This window comes from Nuphar pumila, chromosome 16 (genome assembly GCF_984573655.1).
Source record: "Nuphar pumila chromosome 16, dmNupPumi1.hap1.1, whole genome shotgun sequence".
Taxonomy (NCBI): Eukaryota; Viridiplantae; Streptophyta; class Magnoliopsida; order Nymphaeales; family Nymphaeaceae; genus Nuphar; species Nuphar pumila.
In genome coordinates this window covers 69,709,728-69,729,796 of record NC_143264.1, presented here as the reverse complement: position 1 = coordinate 69,729,796, position 20,069 = coordinate 69,709,728, and positions in this window count along the sequence as shown.

The following is a 20,069-nucleotide window of genomic DNA, read 5'->3' as shown; positions in this document are numbered from 1 at the left end:
GTTTTTCAAAGTCTACAGAGAGAATGAAGACTACAAGTAAGTCGACATTCTTGAGAAGGATATTAACAAAGATTTCTTACAGGAGGTATTTAATGCTATACAAAGAGAATGATGACTTCAAGTAAGTCGACATTCTATGGGTTTGTAAAAAGGTAACTAGAGTCTTTTCAAAACATATTATATTTGTTTTCTTTGTGTAGCCGATTTCATGTTTTGTCTTTTTCCTATATTTGAAATCATTTCTTTAAAGAAGGTAACTAGAGTCTTTTCAAAACATATTATATTTGTTTTCTTTGTGTAGCCGGTTTCATGTTTTGTCTTTTTCCTACTTTTAAAATCATTACTTTTCAAGTTGTCTTGTATATGATATAAGGTACAATTATTATATTTTGAAATCATGTCAAAATACCTTTTTCATAAAGGGTTGTAAAAAGGTACAATTATTTGTTTTCAAAAAGGAGCTTTTTGAAACTATCGTATACTTTTATGAAATAGCTTTTATGAATGAGTATGTAATATGCAATATGCATGCTTCTGAAGGTTCTGTTACATATGACTCTAAAGAAGAAAAAATCTTCAGCTTGAGGTAGCCGATCTCTTTAGATGGTCTTTAGGAGTGCATGGCTCAACAAGCTTTTTCTTCAAGGAGTATGATTGAACCATAGTTGTACTTGAACAGGAGGTCTCCATCCTTTTTTAGTGAGATATCCTTGCATCAAATACTCGTTAGATATATGGCAAAGCATATCCAATCATAATATAACATTTTTCAAGAAGACATATTATCATATTATATGAAATTAAATAAGACAATGTATCATATTATGTGACATCAAAATAGAGTTTCTCAACATTCTCCCCCTTTTTTATGATGACAAAATATGCTCCCCCTGTCAAAAAGACATTATGCATAGAAAGAATACTTATCATAAAAATATTGAAAAATGTTAAATACGAGTATTTTTCTCCAATAATGGAGACAGGTTTTCTCCCCCTTTGTCATAGACAAAAAGGAAGGGATCAGAGTAAGAGAGTTATTACAGACCAAAATTAATTAAAGTTATTACAGTAAAAAAGATAAATTATTACAGTCCAAAAACAAATGAGTTTATTCCGAAGGTGGAGAGGATTGAAGTGAACGGTTGGCTTGATCCGGCTGAAGGGTCTGTAGAGTCTGCTGCAACGAGGCTTGATTGCGAAGTATGCGATCCTGAGAGCGCTGGACATCCATCAGTGCAGAGAAGTAATCAAAGTTGGATGTTGGATCTTCTTCATCAGAGCCGGAAGGGTGCAGGGACCTTAGATTGAAGGAAGTAGCATTGAGGACCTGAGAGGGATAGAGGATAGCTTCATTTTGAATGGGTACTTTGAAGTATTTTAAAATGGGAGTTATAAAACACCCGAAAAGAAGAGGCTTGAATTTTTGATAGGGAATAAAAAGGGCGAAAAGAATGTTGGACCAATTTATCTGAGTAGAACAAAAAATTGCATAGATGAGGAGAGAGATTTTTCTTGGCACTAATCCCTTGCGTGGAGCTTGGGATAGATATTGTGGAGAAGAATCTGGGCAAGTAGTTGAGCATGAGGTTGGAGATTCCTCATGTGTCAGGGAAGGTGTGTGCAGTTGGTACAGAGAAGAATTTTTCGAAGTACCGACCGGTCGAGTGGTACTATGTTGTCTAGGTTTATGCCGGTGGAAGGAAGGTTTAGAATTCTGCCTAATGAGGAAGCATTAAAGAACATCAGGCGTCCGCGTACTTTGGTGGTGATGATAGTTTGCTCATGATCAGAGGAAAAATTTGTGTAGAAGAGTCAGACGAGTTCGGGATAGTAGGCAGCTTGGGATGAAGATCCTAGTAAGTGTTTAAGTTCGGGGAGAGATCTTTCTAGGTCAAATAATACGAAGTCGTCGTAGTGAATCAATTTACCTTCATGAATTGGTCGTGAGCAAAGTGAGTTGTAGTGGTGAAATAGTTCGGGATACCTTAGATCAGCGGCAGTGATTACATTGTTTAAGGAGGAAGCCATGGAAAGAGCTTAGGAAGAACGAGCAAGAGAGAAATAAAACTTGGAAAGAGTTTGTAAGAGAATAGAGATATTCGTAGGGAATGAGATATGAATCAATCTAATAAATAGAAGAAGAAAAATAATGGTGATAAGAAATGAATGACATTGGAAGTGAAGGATTTTTAGATTTTAGCTGAAAGAGGAAATGCGTGAGTTGTAAAATAAGAAGCTTGTGAATGATAAATCAAATCAATTTTGGAAGATAGTGTATTATATTAGTATATATGTTAAGAAGGACATAGTTTCGAAATGATTTTTCTATATATCTATCAAATTTACTATGGGCGAGTTTATTGAATAGTGAGAAGTGTCATGAATTGAGTATGGAGTGACATATTAAACTTAATGATTCAAGAGTTTTTAAAGATTTTCGTGAAGATCATGTAAGAAAAGTTATAAAGTGAATAATGGCCTAATAAGAACAAACAACTTTTCAAAGAATTTACTTTATGTGAAAGCTTTCCAAATGCGTGAAGGATGAGTTTGGAATAGGACAATCAGGAATGTATGAGGGGATGCAATAATTTCTTATTTAAGAAGTGTATATTTTGGTATACGTAAAAGGAGTGTGAATAGATATAAAGAAGGGTGATACGGATATGTAGAGAAATGAGAGTGGTCATAAAGGACAACAATCACTTGATGTTAAATAGGAGATGACATAAAGTGGAGTTATGATAGATAAGAAATTAAGTTTTGCTTAAGGACAAGGTTTTGATGATTCTCGATTGAAGAGAGATATAAAATATATGAGAGAGTCATGATCACGGATGGAAAGATACTTCGTATAATGTAGAGAGAGAGAGAGATAAAAAGGTGATATAAATCGTACTTATGAGTGGAGTACAAGTTTTTGAAAAGAGAATTTTACAACACTTTTTCGTAAAAGATGTAAAGCATGAAGAGATGATAATAGATTGTTCTTAAGCTATGATATAATAGATGATATATTAAAAATTTACGTGAAATATAACAACTTAAAAGGTGGTACGAGAGGATAATCATTAGAATTTTTCATGAAAGGCATTAAGATTTTAGTGAAGTATCTCGATAGGAGGAAAGGAAGACATGATAGAAATAGAGTGTACGTAATATATGATATAACAAATGATATAGTAAAAATTATACGTAAAACATAACAACTAGATCTTTAGAAGAAGGTAAAAAGAACTAAGATTCGATTTTGACTAAAATTTGAAAAGCAAGATTTCTCATAAAATAATATGTTATCATGTTGACGGTGAACCAACTTATCGTAAGAGAAGTTTTCATAAAAGGATAAAAATAATAAAGGAGTTATGAGATGAGTGATGTGAACAATGTCATGATAGCTTTTACTTTAATATAATTAGTTCTTATGGATATGAGTGAAAGGAAATAGGACAAGGAGTCATTATGGATGTGTACTTGAAAGATGACAAGTTGAAAGACATAAAGAATGTGTCTTATAAGAGTTTAGAGTATACGTGAATATGAAAACCTAGTTTGACTAAAAAAATCGATAAGAAGAAAAACCTTTTAAAATAAGATTTTAACATAACTTATAAGAAGTATTAATTTTAATAAGTGTGATTAATTTATAAGTCACTTAGTTTGCATATTCCTAGTTCTCTTCTAATTCGTGTAAAGTCTTCATGTTTCAATGGTTTAGTGAATATGTCTGCTAACTGTTGATTAGTGGGGATGAATTCGAGTTTAATTATGTTGTTTAAGACTTGTTCTCTTAAGAAGTGGTGTCTTATTTAAATGTGCTTAGTTCGTGAGTGTAAAATAGGATTCTTAGATAAGTTTATAGCACTAGTATTATCACAGAAAATAGTTGTATTTTCAAAATTTAAACCAACATCTTTTAAGGTTTGTTTCATCCAGATAACTTGTGTACAAGCTAGGCTAGCAGCAATGTATTCAGCTTCAGTAGTTGATAAGGAAACACAGTTTTGTTTCTTACTGAACCATGATACTAGTGAGTGCCCTAGCATATGACATGTTCCATTTGTGCTTTTTCTGTCAGATTTACTTCCAGCAAAGTCAGTATCGTTGTATGAGATTAGATCAAATGTAGAGGATTTTGAATAGAATAATCCAAAATCAACTATGTCTTTTAAATATCTCATTATTCTTTTTACAGCTTTAAGATGTGATTCTTTTGGATTTGACTGAAATCTAGCACACAAGCAAACACTGAACATAATATCTGGACGGCTAGCAGTTAAATATAGTAGTGATCCTATCATACCTCGGTATACCTTTGTATCCATAGACTTACCATCTTCATCTTTGTCCAAAACAGTAGTAGTGCTCATAGGAGTGGTTTTTGAAGCAGTTGAGTTCATGTTGAACCTCTTCAGAAGTTCACGAGCATACTTAGCTTGATTGATGAAAACTCCATCCTTGGTTTGCTTAATATGCAGTCCAAGAAAGTAGTTGAGTTCTCCCATCATACTCATTTCGAATTCCTTCTGCATGGACTTAGAAAATTCTTCACAGAGAGTGTTGTTAGTAGATCCAAAGATGATATCGTCTACATATATTTGAACAATTAGGGTATGATTATTCACTATTTTCACAAATAATGTCGAGTCTGCTTTGCCTACAGAAAAACCAGTTTTTAATAGAAAGGTTTTGAGTCTGTCATACCAAGCACGAGGTGCTTGTTTTAAGCCATATAAAGCACGTTTTAGTTTGAAAACATGATCTGGATATTATTCATTTTCAAATCCTGGAGGTTGTTTTACATAAACTTCTTCATTTATAAAACCATTTAAAAAGGCACTTTTGACATCCATTTGATATAATTTGAAATCCATATAGCTTGCATATGCTAAAAACATTCTAATAGATTCAAGTCTAGCAACAGGAGCAAATGTTTCATCAAAATCAATACCTTCCTCCTAGTTGTATCCTTGAGCTACTAGTCTGGCCTTGTTTCTTATAACATTACCTGTTTCATCTAGCTTGTTTCTGAAGATCCATCTTGTCACAATGATCGGATGATCCTTTGGTCTTGGTACAAGATCCCAAACTTCATTCCTTTAGAATTGATTCAGTTCTTCAGTCATGGCTAGCATCCAGAACTCATCGATGATGGCTTCATCAATCTTCTTTGGTTCAAGTTGAGAAATGAATGCCATATTTGCAATTCGTTCTAGCTGAGCTCTAGTCTGAACCCCCTTTGTCAGGTCTCCCAAAATCTGCTTTTGAGGATGATCTTTGATATCAACAAATGTTCTTTGATGATCATCTTCATTAGACTTAGCTGTGTTATCTAAAAATAAATTTGTACTTTCAACATCATCATCGTTAGTTTGCTTATGAACAGATTGATCAATAGATTCACAGAAACTAACATGCATAGATTCTTCAATAGAATTAGAACTCTTATTGAAAACTCTGTATGCTTTACTATGACTTGAATATCCTAAAAATATGCCTTCAATAGATTTAGCATCAAATTTATCTAGGCTATCTTTTGTGTTTAGGATAAAGCATTTACATCCAAAGACTTTGAAATAGTCTATTCTTGGAGTCCTGTCATAGAATAATTCATAGGGAGTTTTATTTAATAAGGGTCTAATGAGAACTCTATTTGTTATGTAGCATGCAGTATTAACAGCTTCTGCCCAAAAAGATTTAGCAAGATTATTGTGTTGGAGCATAGTTCTAGAAGATTCCTGAAGGGTTCTATTCTTTCTTTCTACTACACCATTTTGAGGTGCAGCTCTAGGAAAAGCAAAGTTATGAGAAATACCATGCAAGTTACAAAAATTTACAAAAAGTTCATTTTCAAATTCTCCTCCATGGTAACTACGGATTTTAACAATAGAACAAGATTTTTCATTTTGTAATTTTTTACATAAAATTTCAAATTGACAAAACGTATCACTTTTGTTTTTCAAAAATATTACCCAAGTAAATCTTGAGTAGTCATCTACAATGACAAAAGCGTATTTATTGTGATTATGACTAGCTACTCTAGAAGGACCAAAGAGATCCAGGTGGAGAAGCTCTAGAGGTCTTTTGCTTGAAATGATAATTTTTGATTTAAAAGATGATTTAGACAGTTTTCCTAATTGACATGCATCACAAAAATAATCCTTTTTAAAAGATATTTTGGGTAACCCACGTACTAACTTATCTTTAGCTAATTTAGACATGTACTTAGAATTGACATGACCCATTCTCATGTGCCATAAATGTTGAGAGTCATTATTAGCTATGAGGCAATGTTCTGTGATGTTTTCTAGGTATAGTTCATATATATTATTTTTTCTTATACCTTTTAAGATAATATTTTCGTTGGTGTCTGCTATAAGACAAGCATTATGATTAAAGCTAACATTATAACCTGTATCACACATTTGACTAATACTTAGAAGGTTATGTTTTAAGCCTTTAACCAGGAGAACGTCTTTGATAAGAGGTTTATCTATATTTCCAATATTACCAATACCTATTATCAAACCTTTGTTGTTATCTCCAAAGGTGACGGTTCCTCCTTTTTTATGAAGAACAGCAAAGATGTCTGAATGTCCAGTCATGTGTTTTGAACATCCACTGTCTATTATCCATCTGCTCTTCTTGTTTGGAGCCTGCAAAACATTAAGTAAAATTTCTTTTTGGTACTCAGTCGGGTCCCTTTTTGTTAGACTTTGGAACCCATATCCATTTAGATTTGGGTTTGTCTACAGCCTTAGAGGAGTTCAAGAAGTTAAAATTATAATACTCCTTTTTAGGTTCAGAAGAACTTTTCACAAACGTGGTCTTTTGATTCATACAAGAAGGCTTGTTGAAATGAGAGTAGCCAATACCATTCTTGTAAAAAGACACTTTTTGAGAGGATAAGAGTTTATCCAAGTTCTCTTTTCCTTTAGTAAACTTGAAAACTGTTTTCATAGGGTTCTCAGTTTTACTTTTTAATTCTAAAATTTCTACTTGCAGATTTTTAGTCTTGGAGCTGGTAGAAGAGATTTCAGAAGTAATAAGAAGATTTTTCTTTTGTAACTCAGAATTTTCAATACTGAGTTTTTCATTTTTCAAAATGAGCTCTAGATTCTCAGATTTCAAATGTTTATTTTTTAGAATCGTTTTCCTTGATTCTTCAAAAAGTTCCTAAAAAGCATTTTGAAGTTCTTCAAAGGAGAAATCAAGAGATTCACTTACAGAGCTTTCTGCCATGAAGCACATGTTGGCGGTTTCTGCTTCATGATCATTTGACTCTTCACTGGTGGATGGTTCTGAATCATCCCATTGAGCATGCAGAGCTTTTTTCTTGAAGAACCTTTTCTTTTGTTCCTTAGTCTTGGATTTTCTTTTGAGAAGAGGACAGTCATGTCTCAGGTGACCTGGCTTATTACACTAGTAGCACATTGAATCTTCTTTTGGGTCTTTTCTTTTTTTGTGCTTATTTGGAAGCCGGTTCCTTCTCATAAAGCGCTGGAATTTTCTGGTGAGTAGCGCAATCTCAGTTTCTTTTTCTGAGTCCTCATCCTCAGAAAGGGCTGGGAAGGCTAGAGTTTTCTTCAAAGGTTGTTCATCTTCCCTTCTTTCTTTCATATGGACTTCATAGGCCATAAGATTGCCTATTAAATCGTCCAGGGTAAGTTTGGACAAATCTTGAGCTTCTTCAATAGCAGTAGTCTTTTTCTCCCAATCAGTTGTGAGAGATCTCAAGATTTTCTTCACCTTTTTTGTCTGGGAGTGGGTTACACCCAGAGATTTCAGATCGTTGGTGATGTTGGTGAATCTGGTGAACATCTCTATGATGGGTTCATCTTTGTTCATTTTGAACAACTCATATTTTCTGACAAGAGATGAGATTTTGGCTTCTTTTACTTTGTTGGTTCCTTCATGAATAACCTCCAAAGAATGCCAAATATCATATGCAGATTCACATATAGATATTCTATTGAATTCATTCTGATCGATGGCACAATATAAGGCATTCATAGCCTTTGCATTTAGGTTTGCCATTTTTTTTTCTTCATCAGACCATAAGTTATAGTCTGCGGAAGGAGATGTGTATGGATGCTCAACAATTTTCCATACAGCAAAATCTATGGATTTGAGAAATATAGTCATTCTGCACTTCCAGTATCCATAGTTGGAGCCGTTGAAGAAAGGAGGACGAGATGCGTGTTGACCTTCAATATCACGAGCATAAGAGGTAGATGTCATATGTGCTGGAAGACTTGTTATGTCGAAACCAGCAAACCTGCTCTGATACCAAATGAAATTCCACTAGAGGGGGTGAATAGTGAAATACGATGCAAAATTATAAAATAAAAAATAAGGCAATAAGGCACAACACAATAAACACAGGATTTATACTGGTTCGGTCAAAACCCTGACCTACATCCAGTCCCCAAGCAAACCACTTGAGCTTTCCACTATAACATCCGAGTCACCGAATAAATAGTACAACACCCTCTTCCTCAGAGGTCTTCTTCTCTCAACAGAGAAGGGGCACACCCTCTTCCACAGAGGTTTTCTTCTCTCAACAGAGAAGGACAACACCCTCTTACACAGAGGTCTTCTTCTCTCAACAGAGAAGGGCAACACCCTCTTTCTCAGAGGTCTACTTCTTTCAACAAAGAAGGAATACAGTGAATAACAGAAAGTTACAATACTTCCTATAGAACCTTCAGAATGATATGAATGCACGAATGAAAGATTCTCAGAATGTTCTGTTCTTTTCACTTAGAAGATACTCTTTGTCAAAGAGTTATTCTTGACTTTTTCTCTTTCTTTTTCTAGGCTCTCTTTCAAATATCGAATAGGAATTTTTCTCGTTGTAAGCTCACATATCCATTCCTTGTCTGAATAGTTCATTTGAGTGTGTTTATATAGCTTTAAAAAAGTAGTCGTTACTTTTTGAAATCGTAGCCTTTTTGAGATGTGAAATATCATGTCATTTCAAAAAACATCTTTAGAGAAATTCGAGAAAGTCTTCTTTCCATAAAAGTAAAATATAGGGTACACTAGTCGTTGTAATATTTTAGGTAATATATATTTTATGTAAAAAGTCTATTTCTTACAATAGTACATTGAACGTTGGATTGTAGGCTGTCATGTAGTTTTGTCTTTATCCTAATTAATGATTTGTGGTACATAAGTACTTCTTTACTTAAAATGAGTGTAAGTACAATAAATGCTTTGAGATATTTATTTGTACATAGTCATATCAAGAGTTTTCTTTATGATGTGTTTTTCAAAGTCTACAGAGAGAATGAAGACTACAAGTAAGTCGACATTCTTGAGAAGGATATTAACAAGGATTTCTTACAGGAGGTATTTAATGCTATACAAAGAGAATGATGACTTCAAGTAAGTCGACATTCTATGGGTTTGTAAAAAGGTAACTAGAGTCTTTTCAAAACATATTATATTTGTTTTCTTTGTGTAGCCGATTTCATGTTTTGTCTTTTTCCTATATTTGAAATCATTTCTTTAAAGAAGGTAACTAGAGTCTTTTCAAAACATATTATATTTGTTTTCTTTGTGTAGCCGATTTCATGTTTTATCTTTTTCCTATATTTGAAATCATTTCTTTAAAGAAGGTAACTAGAGTCTTTTCAAAACATATTATATTTGTTTTCTTTGTGTAGCCGGTTTCATGTTTTGTCTTTTTCTTACTTTTAAAATCATTACTTTTCAAGTTGCCTTGTATATGATATAAGGTACAATTATTACATTTTGAAATCATGTCAAAATACCTTTTTCATAAAGGGTTGTAAGAAGGTACAATTATTTGTTTTCAAAAAGGAGCTTTTTGAAACTATCGTATACTTTTATGAAATAGCTTTTATGAATGAGTATGTAATATGCAATATGCATGCTTCTGAAGGTTCTGTTACATATGACTCTAAAGAAAAAAAATCTTCAACTTGAGGTAGCCGATCTCTTTAGATGGTCTTTAGGAGTGCATGGCTCAACAAGCTTTTTCTTCAAGGAGTATGATTGCACCATAGTTGTACTTGAACAGGAGGTCTCCATCCTTTTTGAGTGAGATATCCTTGCATCAAATACTCGTTAGATATATGGCAAAGCATATCCAGTCATAATATAACATTTTTCAAGAAGACATATTATCATATTATATGAAATCAAATAAGACAGTGTATCATATTATGTGACATCAAAACAGAGTTTCTCAACACTTTTGAACCTAGAGTGTTGTCCAATGCTCATAAGAAGGTTTGTTCCAAGAATTAGCAATAACCGAAAGAAAATCTGGCTCCTGAAGCCACCATTCTTCAAACGCAAAGCTCCTGGTGGGATGAAAGTCATCCCCTTAATGAGTGATGATTTGCCCATGATCTGAGATTAAGGGAGTAAGCAACACACACTTAATGTCGGAAATGAGGTCCAATAAATTAGGGGTGACAAAGACCCTATCAAGGACCCTACAGCACGGGCGAGTCTGCCTATTCAACCAAGAGAAGCGCTCCATGGTTAAAGGAATAAGGTAGATGAGATGTCGATAAACAAAGTCTTGGAAACCTTGCATAGATGGATTAAGAATGATGAGGTTATTAGAGTTATGAATCGATAGCAAACAATTGAAATCCCCCATAAGAAGGTGACACTCTTCGCTGAAAATGACTATCCTATCTAAATCATCCCAAAATGTGGGCCTCATGATGGCGATATTAGGGCCATAAACAACAAAAACCATTATCCTTCTACCAATTGCCTGCAAATTTAAAGCAAGAGACAAAGAGCAAAGACCCACATCCAACTAAGATAAATTTAAAGACTGCTTCCCTAAGATAAGGATACCTCCGACATGATTGACCGCAGGCTTAAATAACGAAATTCTTATAAGGGGGTAATGATGTAAGACCCACAATTTTTCAGACAACTTCTGAATAAAGTTCACGAGGCATTTCCATGTGAAAATAGCATCTGAACCCGGAATGTGAATCGATTCCTGCGAGCCAGGTATACTTAGGATATTCGTATCTTCGTGAATATATGCTCAAACCATCAGGGAGTCATAACTTTTTCCCTGAATAAAATCAAGAGATTTATATGAGCCAACTTTCTTAGTTACGTCAATACGAAAGGAATGGTGTACTAAAAAAATTTAAAAAAAAAATCATAAAAAACCTGAAATTTTTGCGGGACCCATAGAAATATTCTTTAAAAAATATCTGGTGGAACCCACAAAATATCCCATAGAATTTCATGTGGGCCCTACACCAAAAGGAATCTCTTAGAAATTTCAAAAAGGAAAGGGTAAGAAGGGGAAAGAAGACGTTTGATTTTTCTAGTTTTTTCTAGAAAAATCTAGAAAGAGGAGGTTACTTGGGGGGCAAGCAACCTTGGCTATAAAAGGAGGAGACCCCCCTTTGGAAAAATCATTCCCCCCTCCTTTTGCCTTCTCTCTCTCTGTCTCTCTCTCCTAAACCTCTCCTACCTAACCTAGCCTAGCCTGCCTGACCTAGTCTGAGCCTACCTGACCTGGTCTGAGCCTGCCTGATCTGGTTTGAGCCTACTTGATCTGGTTCTAGCTTGCCTGACCTGGTCTTAGCTCACCTGACCTAGTCCAAACCCAGTTGACTTGACTTGAACCTAGTTGGGTTTGAAGTCAAAGTCCAAGTCATTTTTTGTCCTAAACCTTGGTTTGATTTTCTAAACCCAGACCCAACCAACTTGGGCTAAGTCTGAACCTACTGAATCCAGTTGACTTGGATCGAACCCAGTTTGGTTCAAACCACTTGGGTTGAGCAACTTGACCTGCTCTTCCTCTTTCTCAACTTGGTCGACCTCATCTGACCTAATATGACCTCTCAAAGGAAGGTTTGGACCTCGTTCGCAGCAGAAGGAGCGTTTTTGAGCTGTTCTTCTCAAATCAACGGGTAAGTTCGCTTTGTTGATCCATCTCTCTTAAGTATTTGCGTGTTTATATATAGCATATACCTTCTGAAGTAGTATCTCACCATAGTCCTTGGTTGATCTCTCTAGGACACTTCGGTGTTCACGCGCTCGCCTTGTGACTATCATCGAATATATATGTTTGAATGCGCAGTATATGCATTTTTAAAAATAGTATCTCACCCTAGTTCTTGGTTGAGCCCTCTAAGACACTTCGATGTTCACGCGCTCGCCTTGTAATTATCGTTGGATGCCGATTCTCGTATATATTGTCTTGAGATTGCCATCGCGTTATATATCACCAAGGCTCCTGCTTAAATGTAATTTATGATTTGTCGTCGCATCGTATGATGCCAAGGCTCCCTGCTTTCTGCAATTTCTGATTATGCACTTAAATTATGCATTTTGTCTTGCCGTCGCGTCGAACGATGTCAAGGCTTTCCTGCTTTCTGCAATTATATATGTAGAATATTTCGTGCGGTTTCACCCCTCGAACAATAAGTATATGCACCCTTTATGCCGCCGCCATATAAAGCATAGGCTTCTACCTATATTACATATATGGCACGTAAGTGAGTGTTCAAATAAAGATCAACTCCAAATCGCCAATGCAATTTCATTACCGCTCTTTGATCAAGATTCTGCTTGACGAATGAAGCCCCTATTGAAAAGGCTTCGCCTTTGCGCAAAGTTTGTGGCACTAGAGATTAAGTCATATCTCCAGCGCTAGGTTGCAACATTTTAGCCATGAATGCAATATGACTGATGGACTCAAGAGAATCATGTCACATGACTGCTTATGAATCCATCTTAGCCAATTGATAGACTTGCAATAGTACCCTTCGCATATCAAATGGCTTTTCCATGGCAATATCCAAAGTTGGGTTCATTACTCTCAATTCTTGTCCTGGGAGTAAATTGAATATTTCACAATTTTATCATGTCCCTTTTCTTACAATGAATTTTACTTTTGTTGTCCAAATTTTTCTTGGTGATTGTATTGTACATGATCAACTGTCAGGAAGAAACATTGAGATTGACTATAGAAAGGGAAACTTGTATTACTTGAACTGGTTGAATATGAGTTCACAAAGGAGATATAGAGTGAGTCTAGGAGCTGCAGTTGTACAGAAGTATGAGAGTTATAGGTTGGAAAAAGGTCATGCCTTGCTATTTGGGACTAGACAAAGAAATTGAGTGACCTTTCGTTCTTGTTCGTTCAGATGTGTGGGATGCCTCACCAGTCCTAATCAAGGAAGAGTTTGTCATAGTTTCTCACTTTTATTGATGACTGCGAGAAATATACTCGGGTATGTTTCATAAAAAATAGAAGTGAACTCTTTGAGATCTTTCAAAAGTGTTGTCCCCTGACTGACTCAGTTCTCAACTAAGATTAAGACTCTTCGAACTAACTCTGTTGGTGAACACGCTAATTTTGTATTTAAGAAGTTCGTGCAAGAAAAAATAATAATAAAAAATCTTTTCTTATATTATTGCGTAAAAAGAAGTGGATAAAAAGAAGAACAAACATATTTTGGAAACAACGAAGCTCTTCTCTTTGCAGGTTGTATGCCAAAAGCTTATTAGGCTTATGCAGTTCAGTTGACTATCTATCGGATATGGAAGGCTTTCAAATTATAAAAATGGTGGTGTCTGGATATACTTGTTTTATGCTTTTACATAATTGATATAGAGACAAACTGTCTCCCAGAACTATTAAATGTTGCTTTTTTGGTTTTTCAAATGGTTAAAAAGGTTGTAAGTGTTATAATCCAGTTGGAAGAAAAAAATGGATATCTAGAAATGTTGTCTTTCATGAGGGTACACCTTATTTTAGTCAAATTGGACATAAGGTGGGAGAATGATATAATTTATATTTTTAGTAACATTTCCTTTGAAAGAATGAATAAATGAACATGAGGAGGTTGAAGGCGAGCAAGTCCATTTGAGAGACAATAGGTTTGGACAAACCTACTCTAGAAGACATGAAAACATTGTTGAGATTTCATTCTTGTATCAAGTGGGAGTCGAAGAAGTAGAAAATATAAAGGCCAATCTAGTCAAATTTCTTCTTGAGCAGAACTTGCTCAATCAAGCTTGGAGTCACCTTCCACTTCGTTCTCCCCTCCTTCTTCCCCTCGTCAGGTATGTCGAAGTTTTAGAGTATTTATTTCTCATGATCGCCTTATGTCTTATGAATCTTTCTCTCTTAGACATCATGCATTTTTCGCATTGATTCATTCCTATGTTGAGCCTGAGACCTATTGTGACGCCCCAGAATCCCAGCTTGGAAAATCCTTTAGATTTTTAGGGTAATTTTTTTTTGAAATACATTGCGCAAAGAGGAAAAACCAAAAGGGAAAACAGTTGGAAGTTCTGGGCGGGTTACAGAGTGAGCAACAAGAAGAAATATTTTATTAAGCATAATTTATAAAATGATACATCATTTCCCTTTTTAAACAACAACTGCCAAGATTTCAAGGTTCTAGAGTGTGGGTTCAGTCCTCCGTCGCACATCGAGCTCCATCGCACCACGAGAAGTAAAACACTTGTATCCCCATAAAACGGGGTCAGTACTCTTGCGAGCTGGTGAGAAATCAACCATGACCATCCATTTGCAATTACACAACATTCATCACATGATATGCAATCATTATCATAATTAATTAAAGTAGCAGGAAGTGAGCATATATGTGCATCGTGGTGAAACAATTAGACTATTTGAAATAATAAAACAAAGGCAACTATGATAAGCGAGAAGCAGTGAAGGATTACACTAAGAAGTAAACAAAAATACCAAGCACTAACATACTACAAAGGTATCTTAAACATTTACGCAAATGAGCAAGAAGATACAACTCTAATATCATAACCAAAACATGCAATAAGATTGATGATCTAGTTACTAGCATGATTATGTAATCAACAATTTTTATTCAATGGCATCAACGAGTATTTCAATGAATATGTATCCAGAGCAAAACACCTCTAGAGTCATATCACACGAAGTGTGAAAGTACGCGGGACACCATATTTCTGACATAAGTGAGCACAACTCACGAGGTGGGTCTATCACCCACAACAACTCGCCAAGGAGTTCAACAACCACGAGTCTCTATGACATGGGTGTTGCAATGTCATCAACATGCCTAATACATAATCAATCACCGCCACATGCCATTATTCCATGTTATTTTGCAATTGAGGGTCATCCTATCCACGCAACTAGAAATCATATGCGAGAGAAGTGCGTAAGTGTCAAGTAGCATAAACATACATTGGGAACATAGTGCCTGATTTATTGAACTATTTCTTTCAATTAATTCCAATTAAGAGCGAAAACATTACGCAAGTAGCTCCCTTATATTCTTTTCATCATAACACCACATATGACATTAATTTTCTATTTGTATTTTGCAAGCCACACAACCACATCCAATGCCAACAAATAACGCACATGAGTGACATATGTGCAAGTGAACTATTTTCGTGCGTCTAGGAATGACACTAGCGTTTTTATGGTGATATAGCTAAGATATGTCGCGACAAATGTTGTCATGCTATGAGATGTGTAACTCAACCAATAGCCATTGAGGCCACACCATGGGGAAACCGCACAATGTCAAGGATGGAGGCCAGCAGCATGTTGTCCCCAACGGCTGTAGCAACTCCACACGAAGAGATGCACCATGGCCATGCTACGGCCGTGAACCAACCACCAAAAGCCCAGGCCACCAACCGCAACACCGCATCCGACAGACCCGACATGGTTTGGGAGTGGCACCTCCCAACCGACCAATGCAAGGTGCTGCTGACATGCAAGTCAAGCAGCCTGCTAGTCTGGACAGAGGTCCAGACCCACGTAGCTGGACCAGAGGGTCCCTAGAAACTCGGCAACAAGTCTGTATATTCGGTCCAGACTTGCCCGAACAGGCGTCCGCAACACACCACCTAAACCAGGCTCAGTTCAGGTGTTGCAGTACCTGGCTCAGACCTGAGCTCTCTGCTCGGGTGTCCAGACCAGCAAGGGGGGGGGGGGCAGACACACCAAACGAGAAAGAGAGGGGCAGGCGCTGCAAACCAGCACCTTCCACAAGGGCGCCAGTGCCCATGGCCACCCGAGTGCATGTCCAACACTCGGTGTTGGCCATGGCACGACAAAGGCCACCCCTCCCCAGCCTGAGCCCTGGGCTAAGACCGAGGGTGGCTAGGGTCAAGTCTGAACCATACTCGGTTCAAACTGAGACCGACCGAGAGAGAAAGAGAGAGAGAGAGAGAGAGAGAGAGAGAGAGAGAGAGAGAGAGAGAGAGAGAGAGAGAGAGATGACGGGTTTGGGCTAGGTGCTAGCCCGAACCGTCTCATGAGCAACCCATGGAAGACGGCAGCCTTGCTGCCATCCCTTCCACCATGAGTAGTGGCTGCAACATGGGAAGACCACACTTATGACAACACCATTCCAACGAAAAAAGAAAAAAAAGAGAGAGAAACAATAACCCCCAAAAACGCAGCAATGAGAAAACCCAAACGAAAAAGAAAACAACATGCTACTCTCACATGGAGATGATGAACCGAAATCTGCTATGGGGTAACCGAGAACCCCCTTGCACTCCACGAAATGGAGGAAGGTGGTTCTGGTGCTCAAAACCACTAACACTCTCATATCCAAAAAGAAAAGATGAAAGTAGGCATGAAAAAGCATTCCTAAATCGTAAAACAAGCATGCATTATCTAATCCACCGAAAAACCCCTTGCATGTCATAGATGCAAGGTGGTTCAGCTTCATGGAAGAGTCACAAGCTTCACTTTCAAAAGAACCATACAAGGGGAAGAAAAATTCTAGATTTACCGAAATCCTTCATGTATATCAAAAAATGCATATTATGGATTCGGTTTCATGCCTTTAGAGAAAGATGATACAAACATCTATATATTTCGAAAGAAAATCAAGGATATGCAAATGGAAGGTGGAAAGAAACCTCACCTTGATGCTTCCGAAAAAATGGAGGATCTCCTCTTGCTTGGGCATGTAGGGTGGAGTCCCACGTGGTACCCAACCCTACACACTAGCAAGGTGGAGAAGGTTGAAGGAGGTATAAGGACGGCTATGGAGAACCCCACGGTTTTGGGGGAGAGAGAAGAGAGGATAGGGGAGAGAGAGAAGAGGAGAGAAAAAATAATTTTCTCTCTCTTCTCAAAGGTTATATAGGTTAGGGTTTTAATCCAACGGATGTGTTTTAATCTTGAAAATGGATGGCTACAATTCATTCACTTAAGTGTCACACCCTTTTAGGCGGTGGCACTTCTATAAATAACTCTTCCCTCCCAAAAACGCTCCAATAGGCTTCTAGTATTTGAATTTATTTGGAATTTCTTGCAAGAATGCCCCTTACACAGCCCCCACACGCCCCTCTAGGGTTGAAAAACTTTCAAAAATGCCCCCACATGCCCCCAAGAGTAAAAATACCATGCATTTTTCATTTTATTTGAAAATAGACCAAAGTTTTTGAAAACATTTCTCTAAATCACTGAAAAACCCAATTTTTGATATTTCTGTCATCTTGATTAATTCAAAGTGGGTTGAATTTAGCCAATTATAACTAAATTTTCAAAGCACAACCCTAAATTTTTCATCTCTCACGAAAATCACTCTCGTTATGACTCACGTCCTATCGATATACGCTTTTCAGTAATTCACATAAAATAACAAGGTTTTTTTCTCGTTTGGGTCCCAAATTCGGTGATAAACTAAATATATATATTATGAATTTACTTTAGAATTTTTAGAAATTAATTCATCCAGAATTGTATGCATATCACTTCGTATATTTCACTTACACGATTTCGGACCTCACTCACTATGAATCGAAATTCAAAGCATATTTTAAATTTATATCTTAAGTGAAAGATCATCTCTGGTATACCCCATACCTTTTGATATACATTCCCCATTAATTCACATAAAAATAATAAGGTTTTTGCATCTTTTGAGTTCTTCGACTCGAGACCCGATTGATCTAATGTGATTCGAATTGAATCTAGGGTTTCGATGAATAGTACATTGGGAATTCATATTCGTTTCAACATGTATACATATATCTAATTATGTGTGCGACAACCTCGTAAACATACAAAAGTATTCACCTCATAATCATATATTGAATTTCCCAAAAAAATTGTTGGTCATACATCTTTCCCCCCTTAAAAAGGATTTCGTCCGCGAAATCACAACAACAACGACAAAATGGTAAGAAAAGTTCTCATACTTGCTTCGGTTCCCATGTGCATCTTTTGATGCCATGGTGTGCCAACACACTCCGACCAAACAAAATGGCTTCCGTACACAAAACTTGACATCGACAGTCTCGACAAGTTTTCTCGGTAATGGTCAAATCTCCTCTGATGGTGCCTAATCGGCAATAACTAAGTCTCTAGTAGACTTCATCGAGCAAAACTTGGCAATATGCTCCGGTTGTTCACACTTAAAGCATTTGCCATCATAGAGAGGGCAAACTGTAACGCCCTAAATAATTAACTTGAAATTTTTAAAATATTTTTTTTTCTAAAACCACAACGAAAATATTTTATTCATCTCTCAGTCAAATAATTTGGGCGAGTTACAGGTGATAGCACAACTCAATAACATTAGGAAAATAAAATCTTGCCTTGAAATTTTATAAGTCACAATTGACAAATTTAATGAATTTATTAAAGGCAAAGTTCCTCAGAACATCCAAGGAAGATATGGTTTCATGGCCCATCCGCACGACGACTGTAATTGCCCATCTTTATTTGTTTCCTGAAAAATATTAATTCAGAAAGGGTCAGACTGCCCCGTCTGAGTAAGAAGCATAATATCCATATGAATGTGCTCAGTGTCATATGTATAAGTATATGTGCTACACAGTTATATGGGCAGTAACAAACTTTGGAACTAATGTGGATGTACACTTGACTTAATTAAAGCATTTCATGTAAAGTCTACATAAAGCACAAACTAATGTTCAACACATCATTTATAAGTTATCACATCTTTTTTGTAAAGGAAAACTGATTTGAGTGATGCAACACAGGAATCACAACTTACTCTAACAATTGGAATATCAAGCATTATGCAACTACTGGAAGATTTTTCTTAATGCACTCACTTTATGTTTCATCTTGTTAATTACCCTGTGGGTACACACAAACATTTGACATCGTAGCGGACTGAGACCACACGGGGGTTTATTATTTTATAACCCATGTGACTAGCCGTACAGATATCCAAAGAGGACGGTTCATGACCGAGAGAATACTCTCCAATGGCTAGAACTAGAATTAGGATGCACCCTCTACTTCTGCAGAAGACTTAGATCTACCACCTAGGATGTATTGGTAGTCCTAGCCCCCTAACTTTGAGGACTGGGGACTGGGCAAGACGCCTAGCTCTCGCAAAAACCAGAATATCCCATGGAGTTTGTACCATCTACCCTCTCCAAGGTAGACCATAGGTCCAGTAAGATACACCATCTTTCAGGTGTACCCAGAGCCCTGAGAAACCAGTAACATATATCGTTGTCAGGTATACCTAGTATTTCGGAAAACCAGTAACATATACGATTTTTTAGGTATACCCAGAATCCCTTAATTATTTTATATGTGCATATTTTTTATTCTTGTTTTATTTGGATCCAATAACATACACCGTCTTTCAGGTATACCCAGAACTTTAGGGAAATCCAGTAACATATAACATCTTTCAAGTATACCCAAAATCCCAAATAGGCACTGGTAACGTATACCATCTTTCAGGTATACCCAAAATCTAGATTTTTTATTTATGTCAATATGTATTAGTTCCGTCTTTGTTTTTTGTGCTAGGGTATACATATCGTACCCCACTCTCATTGTGCCGCCACATGGCATGACCCAACTTTAACCATTCACAAGTGCTCATTAGGGCACTATCATCTTTTTGTGAAGTTGTAAGCTTGATTTTAAGCTTTCACATGATCATGGCATGAGAATGTCCTTTATTATGAAAATCCTAGATCAACTAGCCTGTAGATAGGTCATAACATAAAATCATAACTCAAGTATATGCAATTAACATAACATCATAAGTGCCCCGAAGGCATCACAAGGA